Genomic DNA, 5000 nt, shown 5'->3' on the forward strand with positions numbered 1-5000 from the left:
TCTGCTGTCAGGCAAGAGCAGAAACCATAAAAAGCTTACAGCACCTGGTATTCCCAGGCGGTCTCCCATCCAAGTACTAACCAGGCCCGCCCCTGCTTAGCTTCCGAGATCAGACGAGATCAGGCGTTTTTTTTTTTTTTTTTTTTTTTTTTTTTTTTTTTTTTTTTTTTTTCCCTCTCCTATAGGTTGAACACAATTTTGTTATTGTCTGCTATCAAGATCAGACCGCTCCCTTCTATGAAGGAGCTCTCGAACTTTTCTTGGTCAGCGGTCCGGCATAATGACACATCCCTCCTTACAATAGCTTCAAAATATGTCCATACGGGTATTTTTTTTTTTTCGAACTTTGCAAGGTTCCGCCTCATCCAGATAGCGTACCTGGCGTGGCTCAACATGAAGTTCCATAGGTTGATGTTCACCCCTTGCTGGCCTCCTCTGTGGCCGAGCAGGAGTTCTTCCTTCCATCTCACGGTTCGGGTGAAGTCGCTTTTCCAATTCCTCTCCATTGTACCTTTTAGTCTATCCACAAATACATTCAGTTCTTTACAGTTCACAAATAAGTGCAGCAGGCTTTCCACCTCGCTGCCGCACACATTACACTCCCTTCCTACGTTTTTATTGATTTGGTGTATTACTTCGTTTGTGTATATCCTATTATGTTTTATTTTGAAGTCCAGGTCGGCGCATTCCTGATTGTTGTATTTACAGTTTCCCATCACCCATATGTCCTGTCCTTTTATGTGGCTGAACACTTTCGGCCAGAGGAGCTCAGCGGTTGGCCTTTTAAAGGCCTTGCTCACAAGGGCCCAATAGAGTGTTTTCACTGTGCATGTTTTTATGTTGATCTCTTTTTCTTTGGTTTTTAGCATAATTCCAGGTAGCTCATCTGTTTCTTTACCTGTTTCTTGGCTATTTACGTGCCTTTGCCAAGCTTTTGGGATGGCCATCTTTATTTTATTGTATTCGTTCTTTATTGTTCTTTCCGGTATTTCATCGTCATATTCGTGTACACTGTCTATAATGGCTTGCTCCCTCAGGAAGCCCGGTATGACCTCATATACAAAGTCTTTAATTTGTCTTAGTCCTGCTGAAAAGAAGACTTTGTTATACAGTACTTTTCCTTCCTTTACGATCTGGGGGTTTTGAAAGACCGGCTGGCTCATCACTTTGTTTTTTGTGTGGTTTGTGTACACAAAGTCATGCACAAGCCTACCCCAGGCCTCCATGACTTCTTTAAAGAAGGTGGGGGTGCCCTCGTGCAGCCTCCCTCTCAGGTCCATCAGTAGGCTGTATTGCCCACACCGTCCATATTTGAAGAGGGTCTCTCGGAAGAAGGGCTTCCACCCACAGTCTGTTTCTCCCTGCAAATATTTTATCACCATCCTGGTTCTGATTGCCGCTTTTTTGGTCTGTAAGTCCACCAGTTTTAGTCCGCCCTCTTTATACTGTCCTATCAGGGTTTTTTGTGCAATGCGCACGCCTTTCCCCTCCCACAGGAAGTCGCATATGGTTCTCTCTGCTTCGGCCGCTGCCCACTGGGGCAGGCTCACCACTCCCAGGGCATATACCAGTTTGGACATTAACAGAGAGTTTATGATGACCACCCTCCCTTTTAGGGTCAGCTTTCGTGCTCTCCATCTGTTTACGGTCTGTTTGATCTTGTTTAAGGTTCCCGTCCATGTCAAGTTGGTCGCTTGTTTGTCGTTTGCGCCTATATATATGCCGATGATCTTTATGCAGTCTTGTGCCTCCTTAAACGGCAGATCGCATTTCTGTCCCTCAAAGTTGCCGATGTATAAAATCTCGGACTTGTCCATATTAATTTTTGCGCCCGCTGCCCTCCCGTATTTTTCCACGCATCCCATTGCATTGCGCACATCCTCGGCGTCTTTCAGAGTCAGGGTTGTGTCATCCGCGTATTGGTGGATGACGCTCCGGCCTCCTCCCGGTATCGCCACTCCCTTTATTTCTCCGGTGGTTTTTATGAGAGCGGCGAGGGGTTCTACCGCAATGGTGAATAGCGGGGCGGATAGCGGGCAGCCTTGTCTCACCGATCTCGTCAGGGGGAAGGTGTCTGTCATTGTGCCATTTATTTTCACGCAACTTCTCGCCTGCCCGTACAGCAGCTGCAGCCATCGTAGCATCCTTTTGCCCACCCCTACTTTTTGCATCGTCTTCCATATGAAAGGGTGCTCCACCCTGTCGAAGGCTTTATTTAAGTCTAGGCTGATCACTATCCCGCTTTCTTCCTTCATGTGTTCCACCACGTTTTGCACGGTTCTCACTGTGTCTGTGATATCTCTTCCCGGCACACTGTACGCCTGGGTGGGTGAGATAATTTCTTTTAAGACTCCTTTTAGCCTGTTTGCTAACACTTTGGCGAGTATTTTATAATCCACATTTAGCAGGCTTATTGGCCTGTAGTTCTCTAGTTTTTCCCTGTCGCCTTTTTTGTGGATGAGGGTGATGATGCCCGTGGCCATAGAGGTCGGCATCTCTCCCCTCTCCTCCATGCGTTGGTATACTTTGTGCAGCATGGGTGCCAGCGTAACGGTGAATGCTTTGTACAATTCGGCCGTAAGGCCGTCGCTTCCGGGACTTTTGCGGGGCTGCAGTTCTTTAATTGCTTTTTCTATATCCGCTATGCGTATGTCTCTTTCACAGGCGCGTCTTCCGGCCTCGGTCACCTTTGCGGTGACTCTTTCTATGATCTCATCTGCGCTTTGTTCGTTGATTTGGCCTCCTGTGAAGAGGTCTGCATAGTAGTCTCTCGTGATTTCGAGGATTTCAACAAAATCTGAGGTTGTTTGGCCCCTTTTGTCTTCTAGTTGTTTTATGTACATTTTCCTCTGTTTTTCTTTCTCAAGGTTTAAGAAGAAACTGGTGTACTTTTCGCCCTTTGCTGCCCAAAGCGCTTTACTTCTGATGATTGCGCCTTCGCACCTTTCTTTTTCGTATACGGCCAGTTCCTTTTTTAATTGGATGTATTTTTCGATGTTATATTGTGGTATTTCTTCTATCTTTTTTTCCTCTATTGCTATTTTGCTTTCCAGCATTACTCTGTTTTCGTTGTCTATTTGCTTTTTCCGTTTGGCAAATTTTATGCTCTGCTTTTTGATGAAAGTCTTTATCGTCTCCCATCCTTGGATGGCATCGTCCTCCATCAACTCCTGCACAAGTTCACTTTGGAGCAGGGTGGTTATCTTATTTTTGTATGCCGGGTCTTGTACTAGCGAGGAGTTGAGGCACCAGGTTCCCCCGCCCTTCCCCTCCCCTTTGGGCCCTAAGGTTAATGTCATGATAGCGTGGTCGCTTAATTCTGTAAACTCCCACTTCAGTTTGCGTACATGTCCTATAATTTCTTCCTTTGCAATACACAGGTCTATTCTACTCTGTTTCAGTTTTTTCCGCACTACCTGTTTTCTTGTATACCCTCTTTTGTTGGGGTTGTCGTTCCTCCACACGTCAACAAGGTTTTTGTCTTTTAGCAGGCTGAGTAGGGCTGCTCGGGAGACATCGGGTTTGAAGGTGGAGGCGCTGCAAGCGTCCATCCTGGTGCAGCGTACGTTAAAGTCCCCTACCAGCAGCGTGTTTGGTATGCATAAGGGGCCCAGCCATTCGAAGAAAGCCTTCCTTTCGATTTCATTATTCGATGCGTAGATGTTTATCAGCCTGTATTTTATTTTGGCCCGCATGAAGTCTACAATTAGCGCTCTTCCTTCGCTGTTTGTTTGTATTTGGACCGCATTTTCAACGCAGTTCTCTTTTAGGAGTATGGCTACGCCGCATGACTTTTGTGTCTTGTTGTTAACGAATATCGGCCCTGTCCATCTCTTTCGTATTTCCGGGAGGAGTTCGTTTGTCCATCTTGTCTCTTGCAAGCATACTATGTCCGCGTCTAGTCTGTGTAGTGCTCTTTCAAGTTTGTTCATATTTCTGACGCCGTTTATGTTTAAATTTGAAATTGTCACGGCGTTCATTATCTTTTGTGGGTGGGAATTATCTACCTTACATTCTATACAGTTTTCTCTCTTTTTTCCTCTTGTAACTTTTAAGCTGTTGGATCTCCATTTCATCCGGGCTCGAAAGGTCGCCCATTTCCTCCCACCTGCCTGTGGCTTCGTCGCCCCCGTCGTCGTCCCTCGCCGTGCTGGGGCCTGCTTTTGCTCCGTCGTTCCCTGTTTCCGCTTTTGTCACCGCTCCCGCCGTTCTCCTCGTCTTTGTCGCTGGTGTTGTCGTCGTCGTCGCTGCTGCCTCGGCCGCCGTCGTCGTCATCGCTGCTGCCTCAGTCGTCGTCGTCGCTGCCGCCTCAGCCGCCGCCGCCTCAGCCGCCGCCGTCGTCGCTGCCGCCTCAGCTGCCTCAGCCGCCTCAGCCGCCGCCGTTGTCGCTGCCGCCTCAGCCTCAGCCGCCTCCTCCGCCACCGTCTCTGTCACCGCAGCCGCCGTCGCTGTCACCGCAGCTGCCATTGCTGCTGTCATCGTCGTCGCCGCTGCCACCTCCATTGGCGTTGGCATCCTCTCCATTCTCTTTTCCTCTCCTTCACTTAGCACTGTAGCTGCCGGCGTTTCCATGTCTCTCTCCAGCGCTCCCTCAACCAGCATCTCCGCCTCTGCTGTCAAGCCGCCCCCCAGCACCGCCTCATCCTGCATCGGCAATGGGCCGCGATCGCCCCTTTCATTCTCCTCACACTCTCTGGCGTAGTGGCCTTGCTCGCCACATTTAAAGCACTTAAACTCCGGGCAATCTCGGATAATGTGGCCGGGCTGGATGCACAATCTGCATACCTTCCTCTGGCGGTCGTGTAGCACCCGAAAGTGTTCTTCCCCCTCGAGGGTCTCAAACTTAGTTGCAAATGGTAGGGAGCGGACTTTTTCGTTGAAGCGCACCTTTAGGTAGCGTGTTCCGTCTGCAATGTCGGTGCCTGGCCACATGCGCCTTCTGATGGTGGACACTGCCTGAACTCCCCATTCCTCCAGCTTCTTCAGGATCACCTCATCTT

The sequence above is a fragment of the Doryrhamphus excisus genome, chromosome 13 (assembly GCF_030265055.1).
Source record: "Doryrhamphus excisus isolate RoL2022-K1 chromosome 13, RoL_Dexc_1.0, whole genome shotgun sequence".
Classification (NCBI taxonomy): Eukaryota; Metazoa; Chordata; class Actinopteri; order Syngnathiformes; family Syngnathidae; genus Doryrhamphus; species Doryrhamphus excisus.